General features: G+C 47.3%; 1 protein-coding gene across 1 annotated transcript in view; it reads right to left on the reverse strand.

Annotated features, from left to right (window-relative positions):
* SGK2 (serum/glucocorticoid regulated kinase 2) overlaps positions 1-20,248 on the reverse strand; it is a 104,863-nt gene that overhangs the window by 10,016 nt on the left and 74,599 nt on the right. The gene's annotated exons all lie outside the window — the stretch shown is intronic.

Genomic DNA, 20,248 nt, shown 5'->3' on the forward strand with positions numbered 1-20,248 from the left:
TGCTATGTCGTCTGTGTCTCCCTCCTCTAATTAGCTTGCTTTGGGAAATCCCATTAGTAAGTGCGCAGCGTCCCCCAGATGGATGAAAGAAATAGGGATTTTTGTTTACTTACCGTAAAATCTCTTTCTCTGATTCCATCTGGGGGACGCTGCGATCCCTCCCGTATATATATTCTGTTCTGCCTCTTCCGGCTTTGCTAAACGTTAACTGAGGTAATCTGCTGAGCAGGAAGGAGATGGGAGGGGTTAGAGGGGGGAGGAGTTAGTTTTTTAAAGGTTCTGTGCCAAACTCCCAATCCCACACACTCTAACCCATTAGTAAGTGCGCAGCGTCCCCCAGATGGAATCAGAGAAAGAGATTTTACGGTAAGTAAACAAAAATCCCTATTTTTCTTTCCATCTATCAACCCTGCATCTCTCACACACTCCTTCCCTCCATTAGCCACATAATTATCCTTCCCTCCCTCTCTCACCCTTTTCACCTCTCACTCTCTCCTTTCATCTCTCACCCAATCAGTGGAACTGCTGAGTGTTATGCAAATATACATACCAGTGGCGTAAGTTCGTCCCAGTTGCCCGGAGGCAAGATAAATATTGGTGCCCCCCCATATATAGATAAATATAGCAAGGCTGCAGATTCTAATTATGCACTGCTCAAAAAAATAAAGGGAACACAAAAATAACATCCTAGATCTGAATGAATGAAATATTCTTATTAAATACTTTGCTCTTCACATAGTTGAATGTGCTGACAACAAAATCACACAAAAATTACAATTACATCAAAGATGGATCAGCCTGTAGTGTGTTTTTCCACTTTAATTTTGAGTGTGACTCCAAATCCAGACCTCCATGGGTTAATAAATCTGCTTTCCATTGATAATTTTTGTGTGATTTTGTTGTCAGCACATTCAACTATGTAAAGAACAAAGTATTTAATAAGAATATTTCATTCATTCAGATCTAGGATGTGTTATTTTAGTGTTCCCTTTATTTTTTTGAGCAGTGTATGTAGCTACTTAGGATTGACAATTCAAAAGCATCGCAACCAGGCAGATCTATGTAGTGTGCAGCCACACACTACATAGATCTGCTCAGTCACTCACAATGCTGATTATTTCTCTGACAATTATTTTACAAGTGTCATACCCAGGATTAGAACCCATGACCTATTACACTGGAAGCAGGCACCTTACTGATGGAGCTATTTGCTCCTGTATGGGAAGCATGAGAATTCTAACTATATGAAGTTACGTGTAATTGTCAGATAAGTAACTTCATATAGTTAGAATTCTCATGCTTCCTATACAGGAGCAAATAGCTCCATCAGTTACTGTAGGTGCCTGTTTCCAGTGTAATAGGTCATGGGTTCTAATCCTGGGTATGACAATTTTAAAATGTGCATCTATAATAAAGAGGGTGTGACTTGTTAGATGCAGGGACTAGTGGGAGTCGGCCATTGAATGGTGTCGATGAACACGGAACGGGAGGAGAGGTGCCCCCTAAAGGGCAGGAGCCCGGCGGCAGCCGACTCTGTTGCCTCCCACAGTTACGCCTCTGATACATACATATTAAAATACACTAAACATGATGCAAGGATAAAATCCTAGCTCTTTTTCAACCAACTAGCAGAACTAAGGGGGTCATTCCGAGTTGTTCGCTCGCAAGTGAATTTTAGCAGATTTGCTCATGCTAAGCCGCCGCCTACTGGGAGTGAATCTTAGCATCTTAAAATTGCGAACGATGTATTCGCAATATTGCGATTACACACCTCGTAGCAGTTTCTGAGTTGCTTCAGACTTACTCGGCATCTGCGATCATTTCACTGCTTGTCGTTCCTGGTTTGACGTCACAAACACACCCAGCGTTCGCCCAGACACTCCTCCGTTCCTCCGGCCACTCCTGCGTTTTTTCCGGAAACGGTAGCGTTTTTTCCCACACGCCCATAAAACGGCCTGTTTCCGCCCAGTAACACCCATTTCCTGTCAATCACATTCCGATCGCCAGAACGATGAAAAAGCCGTGAGTAAAATTACTAAGTGCATAGCAAATTTACTTGGCGCAGTCGCAGTGCGGACATTGCGCATGCGCATTAAGCGGAAAATCGCTGCGATGCGAGGATTTTTACCGAGCGAACAACTCGGAATGACCCCCCAAGATATCCCACTGCTGATAATAAGTTATATTTATACAGTCAACACCTGGAAATCCTGAAAAACTCACATAGCCCTCCACTGTTTGTATTCAACCTTGCCCTATTTAACAACCCAGTAATATCAGCAGTTGCAGCCGTACTAGCATGAGTGATTACAAGTTGGGAGGACAGGTTTTAGGGGAAAAGATAACACTTTTCCAGAAATCAGACAAACTTGTTCATATGGAAAAAAAGAAAGAAGAGAAGCTAAAGCTAATGATGATTTAACAAAATAAAATACTGTAGTTTAAATCTATACATAAAGAGATTTTTCTCTGTCACTTTTAAAATACATACATTTTATGTGACTTTTAAAGTAGATTAATATCAAATGAAAAAATATCAGCGTTTTTGACAGATAACAGTGATGAAAGGTCTGGCGAGGGTGTAGTATGGTATGCCGGCGGTCGGGCTTCCGGCGACCAGCATACCGGCGCCGGGAGCCCGACCGCCATCTTACCGACAGCGTGGCAAGCGCAAATGAGCCCCTTGCGGGCTCGCTGCGCTCACCACGCTGCGGGCACGGTGGCGCGCTACGCGCGCCACACTATTTTATTCTCCCTCCAGGGGGGTCGTGGACCCCCACGAGGGAGAGTAAGTGTCGGTATGCCGGCTGTCAGGATTCCGGCGCCGGTATACTGTGCGCCAGGATCCCGGCAGCCGGCATACTGAAGACCACCCGTCTGGCGATACTTGCTGATACGCCCCACGCTCTGCACTGAAGTAGCGTTTAGGATTCATAGTTCATGTGCCAGGCAGCCACTGTGTGTGATCAGAAGAAAGAGTCGGAACCTATAGGATCTGCAGGGATTCCCAAACTGACAAATGAACCAAATTTATGTTGTTGTTTTTATCAGCACATCATCCCTCCTGTCATGTTCACTAATCTGCACACACTAATCTGCTCAGTGCAGGCTCATAGAAACATAGAATTTGACTGCAGATAAGAACCACTTGGCCCATCTAGTCTGCCCATGTACATGCACACACTTAGACACTAGGGTTAATTTTTGTCAGGAGCCAGATAACCTGCCAGTATAATTGTGGATTGCGGGAGGAGACCCACGCAAGCACATATACCAACTCCTCACAGTTAGGGCCATCTAACCCAGGACATCAGTGCTGTGAGGCAGTAATGCTAACCATTACAGATTATACCATCTGTACTGCCAGTCTACAGCCCCGTACACATGGGGAGATATGTGTGCTGAGAGATCTATCAGTGACCGCTCAGCACACATCTCTCCCCCCACTCAGCACAGTGCGATGTGTGCTGAGCGAGCGGGGCAGATGGGGGGCCGCTCATTTTGTGCAGGCCAATCTAGCACCGGCGATAGCGACGCGCTGTGCCGTGCATCGCTATCGCTGTGGGGCATACACATGGAGAGATCCGTGCTTAAATTCTAAGCAATCTAGTCAGATTGCTTAGAATTTAAGCACAGATCTCTCAGTGTGTACCCACCTTACTTCCTTCACATTGATAGTTTTGCAACTGGTTATGTGACTCTCTTTGACTAGGGGGGCCATTATTCTGAATAAATTAATATGACAAATGTACTATACAAATATTATTTACATACGTTTATAAATATATTAATATGAATTTACAGAAATGTTAATGACCAGTGTCTGTTGATGTGTATAATTAAATTAAACTGGATTAATCTTAGTATACATGGATATAACTAGTATTTACAAATATTTACAATGATTGTCTGATCTGTAAAACCAATGCCCTGTAAAACCTAAAACAGATATGTGGGTCCATGCTTAGAGGCTTGGTTAACCATTAGCAAGTGTATGATCTGGGTGTCTTGAGGACGAAACGCGTTGGGATTTCCCTTTGTGACCTCCTGCTAACTAAGATAAGATTCTCCTATGCCAGTGGTAGGGAACCTTTGGCCCTCCAGCTGTTTTTGAACTACACATGCCAGCATGCCTTGTAACAGTTTTGCTATTTGGCCATGCTAAAACTATTGCAGGGCATGCTGGGATGTGTAGTTCAACAACAGCTGGAGGGCCGAAGGTTCCCCATCCCATCTATGCTCTATATCACAGGTTCTCAAACTCGGTCTACAGGACCCCACACAGTTCATGTTTTGCAGGTCAATTGTAGATTTTCTCTATCGTCCTAGTGGATGCTGGGGTTCCTGAAAGGACCATGGGGAATAGCGGCTCCGCAGGAGACAGGGCACAAAAGTAAAGCTTTCCGATCAGGTGGTGTGCACTGGCTCCTCCCCCTATGACCCTCCTCCAGACTCCAGTTAGATTTTTGTGCCCGGCCGAGAAGGGTGCAATTCTAGGTGGCTCTCCTAAAGAGCTGCTTAGAGAAAGTTTAGCTTAGGTTTGTTATTTTACAGTGAGTCCTGCTGGCAACAGGATCACTGCAACGAGGGACAGAGGGGAGAAGAAGTGAACTCACCTGCGTGCAGGATGGATTGGCTTCTTGGCTACTGGACATCAGCTCCAGAGGGACGATCACAGGTACAGCCTGGATGGTCACCGGAGCCGCGCCGCCGGCCCCCTTGCAGATGCTGAAGTAAGAAGAGGTCCAGAATCGGCGGCTGAAGACCCTTGCAGTCTTCTAAAGGTAGCGCACAGCACTGCAGCTGTGCGCCATTTTCCTCTCAGCACACTTCACACGCAGTCACTGAGGGTGCAGGGCGCTGGGGGGGGGCGCCCTGGGAGGCAAATGTAAACCTATATACTGGCTAAAAATACCTCACATATAGCCCCCAGAGGCTATATGGAGATATTTAACCCCTGCCAAACTTCACTAAAGAGCGGGAGACGAGCCCGCCGGAAAAGGGGCGGGGCCTATCTCCTCAGCACACAGCGCCATTTTCTCTCACAGAAAGGCTGGAGAGAAGGCTCCCAGGCTCTCCCCTGCACTGCACTACAGAAACAGGGTTTAAACAGAGAGGGGGGGCACTAATTGGCGATATAAATATATATATAAAGATGCTATTAGGGAGAAACACTTATATAAGGTTGTCCCTATGTAATTATAGCGTTTTTTTGGTGTGTGCTGGCAAACTCTCCCTCTGTCTCTCCAAAGGGCTAGTGGGGTCCTGTCCTCTGTCAGAGCATTCCAGGTGTGTGTGCTGTGTGTCGGTACGTGTGTGTCGACATGTATGAGGACGATGTTGGAGGAGGCGGAGAAATTGCCTGTAAGAGTGATGTCACTCTCTAGGGAGTCGACACCGGAATGGATGGCTTATTTAGGGAATTACGTGAGAATGTCAACACGCTGCAAGGTCGGTTGACGACATGGGACGGCCGACAAACAATTAGTACCGGTCCAGGCGTCTCAGAAACACCGTCAGGGGTTTTTAAAAAAAAAAAAAAAAACGCCTATTTACCTCAGTCGGTCGACACAGACACAGACACGGACACTGAATCCAGTGTCGACGGTGAATAAACAAACGTATTCCTCATTAGGGCCACACGTTAAGGGCAATGAAGGAGGTGTTACATATTTCTGATACTACAAGTACCACAAAAAAGGGTATTATGTGGGAGTGAAAAAACTACCTGTAGTTTTTCCTGAATCAGATAAAATAAAATGAAGTGTGTGATGATGCGTGGGTTTACCCCGATAGCAAATATTGGCGTTATACCCTTTCCCGCCAGAAGTTAGGGCGCGTTGGGAAACACCCCTTAGGGTGGAAAAGGCGCTCACACGCTTATCAAGTGGCGTTACCGTCTCCAGATACGGCCGCCCTCAAGGAGCCAGCTGATAGGCAGCTGGAAAAATATCCTAAAAAGTATATACACACATACGGTGGTTATACTGCGACCAGCGATCGCCATCAGCCTGGAGATGCAGTGCTGGGTTGGCTTGGTCGAATTCCCTGACTAAAAATATTTTATTGATATAGAGCATTTAATAGGATGCATTCTATATATATGTATGCGAGATGCACAGAGGGATATTTGCACTCTGGCATCAAGATAAGTGCGTTGTCCATATCTCCCAGAAGATGTCATGGACACGACAGTGGTCAGGTGATACAGATCCCATACGGCACGTGGAAGTATTGCCGTATAAAGGGAAGGAGTTATTTGGGGTCGGTCCATCGGACCTGGGGGCCACGGCTACAGCTGGGAAATCCAACCTTTTTACCCCAAGTTACATCTCAGCAGAAAAAGACACTGTCTTTTCAGCCTCAATCCTTCCGTTCCCATGTGGGCAAGCGGGCAAAAGGCCAGTCATATCTGCCCAGACATAGAGGAAAGGGAAGTAGACTGCAGCAGGCAGCCCCTTCCCAGGAAAAGAAGCCCTCCACCAGTGGGGGGGTAGTCTCAAGAGTCTCAGCGCGCAGTGGGATCACTCGCAAGTTGACCCCTAGATCGTACAAGTATTATCCCAGGGGTACAGATTGGAGAGTCGAGACATTTTTTCCTCGCAGGTTCCTGAAGCCTGCTTTACCAACGGCTTCCTCCGACAGGGAGGCAGTATTGAAAAAAAAAAAAAAAAATTCACAAGCTGTATTTCCAGCAGGTGATAATCAAAGTACCCCTCCTACAACAAGGAAAAGGGTATTAGTCTTCCACACTATATTGTGGTACTGAAGCCAGACGGCTTGGTGAGACATAGTCTAAATCTTTGAACACTTACATAAAAAGGTTCAAATCAAGATGGAGTCACTCAAAGCAGTGATAGAGAACCGGAAAAAAGGGGACTATATGGTGTCCCTGGACATCAAGGATTACCTCCATGTCCAAATTTGCCCTTCTCAACAAGGGTACCTCTGGTTCGTGATACAGAACTGTCAATATCAGTTTCAGACGCTGCCGTTGAATTATCCACGGCACCCCGGGCCTTTACCAAGGTAATGGCCGAAAAGATGATTCTTAAAAGAAGAAAGGCATCTTAATTATCCCTTACTTGGACGATATCCTGAAAGGGGCAAGTTTCCAGAGAACAGTTGGAGGTCGGAAAAGAACTATCTAAAGTAGTTCTACGACAGCACGAGTGGATTCTAAATATTCCAAAAATCGCAGCTGTTTTCCGATGATACGTCTGCTGTTCCTAGGAATGATTCTGGGCATAGTCCAGAAAGAGGTATTTCTCCTGGAGGGGAAAGCCAGGGAGTTATCCGACCTAGTCAGAAACCTCCTAAAACCAGGCCAAGTATCAGTGCATCAATGCACAGGAGTCCTGGGAAAAATGGTGGCTTCTTACGAAGCGATTCCATTCGGCAGATCTCACGCAAAAACTTTTCAGGGGGATTTGCTGGACGAATGGTCCGGATCGCATCTTCAGATGCATCAGCGGATAACCCTGTCTCCAAGGACAAGGGTGTCTCTTCTGTGGGGGCTGCAGAGTGCTCATCTTCTAGAGGGCAGCACATTCAGCATTCAGGACTGTGTTCTGGTGACCACGGATGCCAGCCTGAGAGGCTGGGGAACAGTCACACAGGGAAGAAATTTCCAAGGAAGTGTGGTCAAGTCTGGAGATTTCTCTCCACATGAATATACTGGAGCTAAGGGCAATTTACGATGCTCTGAGCCTAGGAAGAACTCTGCTTCAAAGTCAACCGGTGCTGATCCAGTAGGACATCATCATGGCAGTCGCCCACGTAAACAGACGGGGCGGCACAAGAAGCAGGAGGGCAATGACAGCAAGGATTCTTCGCTGGGCGAAAGATCATGTGATAACACTGTCAGCAGTGTTCATTCCGGGAGTGGACAACTAGGAAGATTTCCTCAGCATGAATGAATTCCACCCGGAAAAGTGGGAACTTCATCTGGAAGTTTCCACATGTTTGTAAACCGTTGGGAAAGACCAAAGGTGGTTATGATGGCGTCTCACATGAAGCGCCAGGTCTAGAGACCCTCAGGCAATAGCTGGGACGCTCTGGTAACACCGTGGGTGTACCAGTCGGTGTATGTGTTCCCTCCTCTGCCTTTCATACCCAGTGTATGGAGAATGATAGGAAGGAGAGGAGTAAGAACTATACTCGTGGCTCCGGTTTGGCCAAGAAGAACTTGGTACCCGGAACTTCAAGAGATACTAGAAAGGATCTTGATTCAGCAAGAATCATGTCTGTTCCATGACTTACCGCAGCTGCGTTGACGCCAGGGCGGTGAACGCCGGATCCTAAGGGAAAAAGGCATTCCGGAAGAGGTCATCCCTACCCTGGTCAGAGCCAGGAAGGAGGTGACCGCACAACATTATCACCGCTTAGGTGAAAATATGTTCCATGGTGTGAGGCCAGGAAGGCTCCACGGAAGAATTTCAACTAGGTTAATTCCTACATTTCCTGCAAACAGGAGTGTATATGGGTCTCAAATTGGGGTCCATTAAGGTTCAAATTTCGACCGGTCGATTTTCTTCCAGAAAGAAATTGGCTTCAGTTCCTGAAGTCCAGAAGTTGTTAAGGGAGTACTGCATATACAACCCCCTTTTTGATGTCTCCAGTGGCACTGGGCGATCTCAACGTAGTTTGGGATTCCTAAAATCACACTGGTTTAAACAACTCAAATCTGTGGATTTGATATATCTCACATGGAAAGTGACCATGCTGTTGGTCCTGGCCTCGGCCAGGCGAGTGTCAGAATTGGCGGCTTTATCTCATAAAGCCATATCTGATTGTCCATTCGGACAGAGCAAAGCTGTGGACTCGTCCCCAGTTTCTCCCTATGGTGGTGTCAGCGTTTCACCTGAACCAGCTTATTGTGGTACCTGCGGCTACTAGGGACTTGGAGGACTCCAAGTTGCTGGATGTTGTCAGGGCCCTGAAAATATAGTTTCCAGGTCGGCTGGAGTCAGGAAATCTGACTTGCTGTTTATCCTGTGGGCACCCAACAAGCTGGGTGCTCCTGCTTCTAAGCAGACTATTGCTCGTTGGATTTGTAGTACAATTCAGCTTGCACATTCTGTGGCAGGCTTGCCACAGAAAAAAATATGTAAATGCCCATTCCACAAGGAAGGTGGGCTCATCTTGGGCGGCTGCCCGAGGGGTCTCGGCATTACAACTCTGCCGAGCAGCTACGTGGTCAGGGGAGAACACGTTTGTAAAATTCTACAAATTTGATACCCTGGCAAAAGAGGACCTGGAGTTCTCTCATTCGGTGCTGCAGAGTCATCCGCACTCTCCCGCCCGTTTGGGAGCTTTGGTATAATCCCCATGGTCCTTTCAGGAACCCCAGCATCCACTAGGACGATAGAGAAAATAAGAATTTACTTACCGATAATTCTATTTCTCGGAGTCCGTAGTGGATGCTGGGCGCCCATCCCAAGTGCGGATTATCTGCAATACTTGTACATAGTTATTGCTAACTAAATCGGGTTAGTGTTATTGTGAGCCATCTTTTCAGAGGCTCCCCTGTTATCATACTGTTAACTGGGTTCAGATCACAGGTTGTACAGTGTGATTGGTGTGGCTGGTATGAGTCTTACCCGGGATTCAAAATTCCTCCCTTATTGTGTACGCTCGTCCGGGCACAGTATCTAACTGGAGTCTGGAGGAGGGTCATAGGGGGAGGAGCCAGTGCACACCACCTGATCGGAAAGCTTTACTTTTGTGCCCTGTCTCCTGCGGAGCCGCTATTCCCCATGGTCCTTTCAGGAACCCCAGCATCCACTACGGACTCCGAGAAATAGAATTATCGGTAAGTAAATTCTTATTTTTAAAATGTGACAGTTGGTGCAGTGCACACAGTGCAGCTGCTGGGTGACCTGGGAAACATGAACCGTGTTGGGTCCTGAGGACCGAGTTTGAGAACTACTGCTCTATTTTATCTTGATTTCTGCAGCGGGGTACACTGGGATTCCACAGGGAATACATCGGGCTGTAGAGTTGGATATTGATCTGATGCACCAAAAGGCTAAAGCTTTGACTGTTCCCAGGATGCACTGCACTGCCTCCTCTATAACCCCGCCTCCAGGCACTGGAGCTCAGTTTGTAAGTTGGTGCCTGCAGGTAACTAACAGGTGGGGCTGCACTAGGCAGCCCTGAAAAGAGCTTTTTAAGAAGACTTCAAGGGCCGCAGCACTTTATATATTATTCTGACATACTGTGCTGCGGCTCCATCACCTCCCCAGCAGCGCTGCATACTCCCGCGGCCGGGTACCCGGGTACTTGTTGCGGAGGTGCACCGGTCATCAGGCACACCACCTCTGACGCTCTCCAGGATCGCGTGGCTGCACGTCAGGGAGGAAGTAAGAGGGTCCCACGGGTGGGACCCGCCGGTAAATCGCGGTCCAGTTGCGGTCCCAGGAGACGGACCACGCCGCTGGCATGGACACTGTATTGCACAGTGACCCCATTATATCCACCAGGGCAGGGAGCACAGGTCAGATTTACTAAAATCCATTTTACATAGGCTACACAGTACCCGGTGGTGAGGACCAGCATAGGGGATAAGGTGCTGATCTGTAGCCCTTCCCCCAGCTCCGGGCGCCATCTACTGCTGGTGTTCCCGCCCTGGAGCTGCATTTTACTCTCCCTCACTCCCTGACAGAGATTTTGGCACCATCTTTACACAAGTAGCTGCGGCTGAGGACTGCAGGGCAATGTCTCCTCTGTAAAGCCGCCTGTCTCATCAGCGCTGTGCATTTACAGACACTTAAGTATTCTACATGTCATTTTAGACAGTGTTAAAACTGAATATTTAGTACAAGTGTTCTGTGATATACATCCAGTAGTTACTGTGCATTGTTATATCTATATTTATACATATCTATATGTAGTTTTATTAGTCCAGTGCAGTTTTATTGTTTATCTGTAATAACTTCTGCATTGTACCTGTGACTGAGTGTGCCTGTAGCTGCTGTGTGGATTCCATTCTAGTGTATCACACTACTTGCTATCACTATATTCTGTACCCTGGGGGGCTAGGTACGTCAGGGTCTCATTTATATATATAGTGCTACACAGTATATCCTGTTTGGTTTTGTTTTTTTCAGTGTATTTCAGTCACCTCATACCGCTTAAATCCTCTATCTGTGCCCTGTATTTATTGTCACCTAACACATGGGGTTATTTGCAGGTATTGTTTTTGTCTGGCTATATTGTACTGCTACGCTCTAAGGCTACACTCCCTATAATGTTTTAGCTGATGGTTCAGGCACTGGATGTCATACACCTCCCAGTCAACCCGCAGCACCTGTGGCCAATCAGGACCCACCTTGGGCAGCGTTCTCTTTAAAAAAAAATTATATAGACTGTTTAAAATAAAAAAAAATTGTTACATTTTATATTGACCACCCACACTCCTTATTTAGCACCTATGAGGCAATTGTTTACTTTGATTCCTCTGCTCATGACACCATTGGTCGCTTGAAACTCTTATTCCCAATTACAGTACAACATTATCTGTTCTACAGTAACTTACCATTACTGCATATTAAGGGACAGCTGACACCAAATAATTTTGGGAGTGTCTGGCAAGATAGAACTGGTAGTTATATTCTCATAATATATATATATATATATATATATATATTTATTTATTTATTAAATATATATATATATATATTTATATACATACACACACACATATATATATTTCTCTGACGTCCTAGTGGATGCTGGGAACTCCGTAAGGACCATGGGGAATAGCGGCTCCGCAGGAGACTGGGCACAAAAGTAAAGCTTTAGGACTACCTGGTGTGCACTGGCTCCTCCCCCTATGACCCTCCTCCAAGCCTCAGTTAGATTTTTGTGCCCGGCCGAGAAGGGTGCACACTAGGGGCTCTCCTGAGCTTCTTAGTAAAAGTTTAGTTTTAGGTTTTTTATTTTCAGTGAGACCTGCTGGCAACAGGCTCACTGCATCGAGGGACTAAGGGGAGAAGAAGCGAACTCACCTGCGTGCAGAGTGGATTGGGCTTCTTAGGCTACTGGACACCATTAGCTCCAGAGGGACCGAACACAGGCCCAGCCTCGGAGCTCGGTCCCAGAGCCGCGCCGCCGGACCCCTTACAGAGCCAGAAGCAAGAGGAGGTCCGGAAAAATCGGCGGCAGAAGACATCAGTCTTCAACAAGGTAGCGCACAGCACTGCAGCTGTGCGCCATTGTTACTCAGGCACACTTCACACTTCGGTCACTGAGGGTGCAGGGCGCTAGGGGGGGGGGCGCCCTGAGCAGCAATGTAAACACCTTGGCTGGCATAAATACACCACATATAACCCCCAGGGCTATATGGATGTATTTTAACCCCTGCCAGAATCCATAAAAATGCGGGAGAAAAGTCCGCGAAAAAGGGGCGGAGCCTATCTCCTCAGCACACTGGCGCCATTTTCTCTCACAGCTCCGTTGGAGGGAAGCTCCCTGGCTCTCCCCTGCAGTTATTACACTACAGAAAGGGGTTAAAAAAGAGAGGGGGGCACTAATTAGGCGCAGTATTAATAAAACAGCAGCTATAAGGGGAAAAACACTTCTATAAGGTTATCCCTGTATATATATAGCGCTCTGGTGTGTGCTGGCATACTCTCCCTCTGTCTCCCCAAAGGGCTAGTGGGGTCCTGTCCTCTATCAGAGCATTCCCTGTGTGTGTGCTGTGTGTCGGTACGATTGTGTCGACATGTATGAGGAGGAAAATGGTGTGGAGGCGGAGCAATTGCCTGTAATGGAGATGTCACCCCCTAGGGAGTCGACACCTGAGTGGCTGAGCTTATGGAAGGAATTACGTGACAGTGTCAGCTCTTTACAAAAGATTGATGACATGAGACAGCCGACTACTCAGCCTGTGCCTGTCCAGGTGTCTCAAAAGCCATCAGGGGCTCTAAAACGCCCGTTACCTCAGATGGCAGATACAGACGCCGACACGGATACTGACTCCAGTGTCGACGATTAAGAGACGAATGTGACTTCCAGTAGGGCCACACGTTACATGATTGAGGCTATGGAAAATGTTTTACATATTTCTGATAATACCAGTACCACTAAAAAGGGTATTATGTTGGGTGAGAAAAAACTGCCTGTAGTTTTTCCTGCATCTGAGGAATTAAATGAAGTGTGTGATGATTCGTGGGTTTCCCCCGATAAAAACTGTCAATTCCTAAAAAGTTATTAGCATCATACCCCTTCCCGCCAGAGGATAGGGCACGTTGGGAAACACCCCCTAGGGTGGATAAAGCGCTCACACGCTTGTCTAAACAGGTGGCACTACCGTCCCCGGATACGGACGCCCTTAAGGAACCTGCTGACAGAAAGCAGGAAAATATCCTAAAAATGTATATACACTCACACGGGTGTGATACTGCGACCAGCAATCGCCTCAGCCTGGATGTGCAGTGCTGGGGTGGCTTGGTCGGATTCCCTGACTGACAATATTGATACCCTAGATAGGGACAGTATATTACTGACTATAGAGCATTTAAAAGATGCATTTATATATATGCGTGATGCACAGAGGGATATTTGCCGACTGGCATCAAGAGTAAGTGCGCTGTCCATTTCTGCCAGAAGAGGGTTATGGACAAGACAGTGGTCAGGTGATGCTGATTCCAAAAGGCATATGGAAGTATCGCCTTATAAAAGGGAGGAGTTATTTGTGGTAGGTCTAACAGACCTGGTGGCCACGGCAACGGCTGGGAAATCCACATTTTTACCCCAGGTAGCCTCTCAACATAAGAAGACGCCGTATTATCAGGCGCAGTCCTTTAGGCCCCATAAGGGCAAGCGGGCAAAAGACTCCTCATTTCTGCCCCGTGGCAGAGGGAGAGGAAAAAGGCTGCAGCAGAAGCCATTCACAAGCTGTATTCCCAGCAGGTGATAATCAAGGTACCCCTCCTACAACAGGGAAAGGGGTATTATTCCACACTGTTTGTGGTACCGAAGCCGGACGGCTCGGTGAGACTTATTTTAAATCTGAAATCCTTGAACACTTACATACAAAGGTTCAAATTCGAGATGGAGTCACTCAGAGCGGTGATTGCGAACCTGGAAGAAGGGGATTATATGGTGTCTCTGGACATCAAGGATGCTTATCTCCATGTCCCAATTTACCCTTCTCACCAAGGGTACCTCAGGTTTGTGGTACAGAACTGTCACTATCAGTTTCAGACGCTGCCGTTTGGTTTGTCCACGGCACCCCGGGTCTTTACCAAAGTAATGGCCGAAATGATGATACTCCTTCGAAGGAAGGGAGTTTTAGTTATCCCTTACTTGTACGATCTCCTGATAAGGGCAAGATCCAGGGAACAATTGGTAGTCGGGGTAGCACTATCTCAGGTAGTGTTGCGGCAGCACGGTTGGATTCTCAATATTCCAAAATCGCAGCTGATCCCGACGACACGTCTTCTATTCCTAGGGATGATCCTGGACACAGTCCAGAAAAAGGTGTTTCTCCCGGAGGAGAAAGCCAGGGAGTTATCCGAACTAGTCAGAAACCTCCTAAAACCAGGCCAAGTGTCAGTGCATCAGTGCACAAGGGTCCTGGGAAAAATGGTGGCTTCCTACGAAGCAATTCCATTCGGCAGATTCCACGCAAGAACTTTCCAGTGGGACCTGCTGGACAAATGGTCCGGATCGCATCTTCAGATGCATCAGCGGATAACCCTGTCACCAAAGACAAGGGTGTCTCTCCTGTGGTGGTTGCAGAGTGCTCATCTTCTAGAGGGCCGCAGATTCGGCATTCAGAACTGGGTTCTGGTGACCACGGATGCCAGCCTGCGAGGCTGGGGAGCAGTCACACAGGGAAGAAATTTCCAGGGCTTGTGGTCAAGCCTGGAGACATCACTTCACATAAATATTTTGGAGCTAAGTGCCATTTACAATGCCCTAAGCCAAGCAAGACCTCTGCTTCAAGGTCAGCCGGTGCTGATCCAGTCGGACAACATCACGGCAGTCGCCCACGTAAACAGACAGGGCGGCACAAGAAGCAGGAGGGCAATGGCAGAAGCTGCAAGGATTTTTCGCTGGGCGGAAAATCATGTGATAGCATTGTCAGCAGTGTTCATTCCGGGAGTGGACAACTGGGAAGCAGACTTCCTCAGCAGGCACGACCTCCACCCGGGAGAGTGGGAACTTCACCCAGAAGTCTTCCACATGATTGTAAACCATTGGGAAAAACCAAAGGTGGACATGATGGCGTCCCGCCTAAACAAAAAATTGGACAGGTATTGCGCCAGGTCAAGGGACCCTCAGGCAATAGCTGTGGACGCTCTGGTAACACCGTGGGTGTACCAGTCAGTGTATGTGTTCCCTCTTCTTCCTCTCATACCAAAAGCACTGAGAATTATAAGACGGAGGGGAGTAAGAACTATACTCGTGGCTCCGGATTGGCCAAGAAGGACTTGGTACCCTGAACTTCAAGAGATGCTCACGGAGGACCCGTGGCCTCTACCTCTAAGAAGGGACCTGCTCCAGCAAGGACCCTGTCTATTCCAAGACTTACCGCGGCTGTGTTTGACGGCAGGGCGGTTGAACGCCGGATCCTGAAGGAAAAAGGCATTCCGGATGAAGTCATCCCTACCCTGATCAAGTCAGGAAGGATGTAACCGCAAAGCATTATCACCGCATTTGGCGAAAATATGTTGCGTGGTGCGAGGCCAGTAAGGCCCCGATGGAGGAATTTCAACTAGGTCGGATCCTGCATTTCCTGTAAACAGGAGTGTCTATGGGCCTAAAATTGGGGTCCATTAAGGTTCAAATTTCGGCCCTGTCAATTTTCTTCCAGAAAGAACTAGCTTCAGTTCCTGAAGTTCAGACGTTTGTAAAAGGGGTACTGCATATACAGCCTCCTTTTGTGCCTCCAGTGGCACCTTGGGATCTCAATGTAGTTTTGGGGTTCCTAAAGTCACATTGGTTTGAACCACTTGAATCTGTGGAGTTAAAATATCTCACATGGAAAGTGGTCATGTTGTTGGCCCTGGCCTCGGCCAGGCGCGTGTCAGAATTGGCGGGCTTTATCCTGTAAAAGCCCTTATCTGATCTTCCATTCAGACAGGGCGGAATTGAGGACTCGTCCTCTTTTTCTCCCTAAGGTGGTTTCAGTGTTTCATCTGAACCAACCTATTGTGGTACCTGCGGCTACTAGTGACTTGGAGGACTCCAAGTTGCTGGATGTAGTCAGGGCCCTGAAAATATATGTTTCCAGGACGGCTGGAGTCAGAAAATTTGACTCGCTGTTTATCCTGTATGCACCCAACAAGCTGGGTGCTCCTGCTTCTAAGCAGACTATTGCTCGTTGGATTTGTAGTACAATTCAGCTTGCACATTCTGTGGCAGGCCTGCCACAGCCAAAATCTGTAAAAGCCCATTCCACAAGGAAGGTGGGCTCATCTTGGGCGGCTGCCCGAGGGGTCTCGGCTTTACAACTTTGCCGAGCAGCTACTTGGTCAGGGGCAAACACGTTTGCTAAATTCTACAAATTTGATACCCTGGCTGAGGAGGACCTGGAGTTCTCTCATTCGGTGCTGCAGAGTCATCCGCACTCTCCCGCCCGTTTGGGAGCTTTGGTATAATCCCCATGGTCCTTACGGAGTTCCCAGCATCCACTAGGACGTCAGAGAAAATAAGAATTTACTTACCGATAATTCTATTTCTCGTAGTCCGTAGTGGATGCTGGGCGCCCATCCCAAGTGCGGATTGTCTGCAATACTTGTACATAGTTATTGTTAACTAAATCGGTTTATTGTTGTTGTGAGCCATCTATCCAGAGGCTCCTCTGTTATCATGCTGTTAACTGGGTTCAGATCACAAGTTGTACAGTGTGATTGGTGTGGCTGGTATGAGTCTTACCCGGGATTCATAAATCCTTCCTTATTGTGTACGCTCGTCCGGGCACAGTATCCTAACTGAGGCTTGGAGGAGGGTCATAGGGGGAGGAGCCAGTGCACACCAGGTAGTCCTAAAGCTTTACTTTTGTGCCCAGTCTCCTGCGGAGCCGCTATTCCCCATGGTCCTTACGGAGTTCCCAGCATCCACTACGGACTACGAGAAATAGAATTATCGGTAAGTAAATTCTTATTTTTTAGTGATATTGTCCTAGGCTTTGGGATTTCTAGCCAATTGTGGATTGGGAGTGCTTTGTAATCAGGGTCGGGTTGGCCCACAAGTTACAAACCCCACTGCATGGGGGCCCAACCTGCTAGATTGGCCTGCATGCAGGCCAATCTAGCACCAGCGATAGCGATGCGCTATCGCTGTGGGGGCTACACACGAGCGATCCTGCTTAAAATCTAAGCAATCTAGTCAGATTGCTTAGATTTTAAGCAGCGATCGCTCCGTGAGTACCCCCCTTTAGAAACAGAATTTACAGATAAGAACCACTTGGCCCATCTAGTATACCCTAAACATTTGTACATGACACACTAACACACTAATATTAAGTAACCTACCAGTATATTTTTGAAATGTGAGAGGAAACCGGAGTACCCAGAGGAAACCCACACAAGCATGGGGAGAATATACAAACTCCACACAGTTAGGGACATGGGCCCTCATTCCGAGTTGATCGCTCGCAAGGCGAATTTAGCAGAGTTGCTCAGGCTAAGCCTACGCCTACTGGGAGTGTATCTTAGCTTCTTAAAATTGCGACCGATGTATTCGCAATATTGCGATTACAAACTACTTAGCAGTTTCAGAGTAGCTTCAGACTTACTCGGCATCTGCGATCAGTTCAGTGCTTGTCGTTCCTGGTTTGACGTCATAAACACACCCAGCGTTCGCCCAGACACTCCCCCGTTTCTCCGGCCACTCCTGCGTTTTTTCCGGAAACGGTAGCGTTTTTATCCACACGCCCATAAAACGCCGTGTTTCCGCCCAGTAACACCCATTTCCTGTCAATCACACTACGATCGCCGGAGCGAAGAAAAAGCCGTGAGTAAAAATACTATCTTTATTGTTAAATTACTTGGCGCAGTCGCAGTGCGAATATTGCGCATGCGTACTAAGCGGAATTTCACTGCGATGCGATGAAAATTACCGAGCGAACGACTCGGAATGAGGGCCATGGTTTTGCCCAATTGCTAACAAACTTGCTGCTGCGATCAACTCAGAATTACCCCCCTGGTGAGAATCAAACCCATGACCTCAGTGCTGTGAGGCAGTAATGCTAACCATTACAAGGACAAGTCTCAGACACACAAAGCAAAATATCTAATTATCTCTTTATTTTCATAATATCAACTATACTTAATTGCTGATACAGAAACACATAATAGCACTTCCAAAATATATGATTTGTGTTGATTAGTGCACCTATTGTATTCAGCCTCCAAAACAGCCTGGCTGCGCTGTCAAGTGGGCGGCCGATATTTTTTTTAATCGGAGCGGCTGTGTGTGACATCACGCAGCCGACCGAAAATAGTCACGGCCCACCCCTGTTCAGCCCGCTCCCCCAATGCCGCGTTGCCACCCCACGAACAGCCGCCGCTGACAATCACACTGTGGCCACATACTTCCAGGATGCAGCCACAATGTTTAAGGTCGCGCATGCCCACTGCAGCTGCTACATACAGACTCGCGGCTGCGTTCAGGTCTGAGTGACTCCCTCAGTCTTTCTTATGCTTGGCTAAATCTCTTCTCTGGCCTCATTTTGAGCTCTCTGGGGGTCATTCAGACCTGATCGCATTCTAGATTTTTTCGCTGCGCTGCGATCAGGTCAGAACTGCGCATGCATATGCACTGCAATATGCAGGCGCGTTGCACGGGTGCAAAGCGGATCATTGCTGTGCGATGGGTTTTACGAAAAATCCATTCGCACAGCCGATCGCAAGGAGATTGACAGGAAGAGGGCGTTTGTCGGTGGTGACTGACCGTTTTCTGGGAGTGTTTGGAAAAACGCAGGTGTGTCCAAGCGTTTGCAGGGCGGGTGTCTGACGTCAATTCCAGGACCTGACAGGCTGAAGTGATCGCAGCGGCTGAGTAAGTTCTGGTCAACTCAGAAACTGCACAAAACTTTTTTGTACTGCTCGGCTGCACATGCGATCGCACACTTGCAAAGCAAAAATACACTCCCCTATAGGCAGCGACTATCTGATCGCAGCGCTGCAAAAAATAGCTAGCGAGCGATCAGGTCTGAATTAGACCCTCAGGGGGTAATTCCAAGTTGATCGCAGCAGGAAATTTTTTAGCAGTTGAGCAAAACCATGTGCACTGCAGGGGAGGCAGATATAACATGTGCAGAGAGAGTTAGATTTGGGTGTGGTGTGTTCAATCTGCAATCTAAATTGCAGTGTAAAAATAAAGCAGCCAGTATTTACCCTGCACAGAAACAAAATAACCCACCCAAATCTAACTCTCTCTGCACATGTTATATATGCCCCCCCTGCAGTGCACATGGTTTTGCCCAACTGCTAAAAAATTTCCTGCTGCGATCAACTTGGAATTACCCCCTCAATCTCCTCAGTACTGCAAAGTGCAAGACATGCAACTCAGGTGTTTACTTTGTTCTATCCTGGGGCTGCACATAGATGTGGTTACACACCCTTTTAATCTTGTGTGGAAGGATCCTGGACTCCCGGCATGAATAGGTGGCTAATTAGTGCCACATTGCTTTTATTATCATATTACAGTAGCTTCTGCTATGGGACCTGTCATACGGAATACTTGGGTTGTCCAGATAAGGGGGTTGCGGAGCACCATGCCCAAATTCTAGTAAGATCATTTTTAAATTCCCTCATATTTTCATGCACTGCTGCTGGGAAGCACCTTATAAAGGACAAACCCCAAAGTTGCTGTGGAAAATAAGCTGTAGCCCTGTTACCCACTTTGATTTGCACAAGTGTGCATAAATCTCCTCCAAAGCTTATAGTTTTATGTGTTTGTGGAGGAGCGGGAGTGTGCACAGACTGAGAAGAAGTAGGACAGAAGGTGTCCTTTGCTGGGTGTGCTTACAGTTGTGGAGCTCTGAAAAACTAGATTTCATGTTGTGGAAAAAGATTATTACGAGATAAATGGATGGCGGGCGGCACTGCACTTTAGAGCTATTCCTTTTAATGGGATGCATTTATTTTGTGCCTTCATGTTCCTAGGTGCCCTCTAAGCAATGCTGTAAAATTGTTGTAAGGACAATGGAAAATAGAAATGTAATAAATGGGGTGATTATAAAGTAATTGGAGGTTGGACTTTGTGGTGTTTACACTTTTGCAGTGAC

Source organism: Pseudophryne corroboree, chromosome 3, assembly GCF_028390025.1.
Source record: "Pseudophryne corroboree isolate aPseCor3 chromosome 3, aPseCor3.hap2, whole genome shotgun sequence".
Classification (NCBI taxonomy): domain Eukaryota; kingdom Metazoa; phylum Chordata; class Amphibia; order Anura; family Myobatrachidae; genus Pseudophryne; species Pseudophryne corroboree.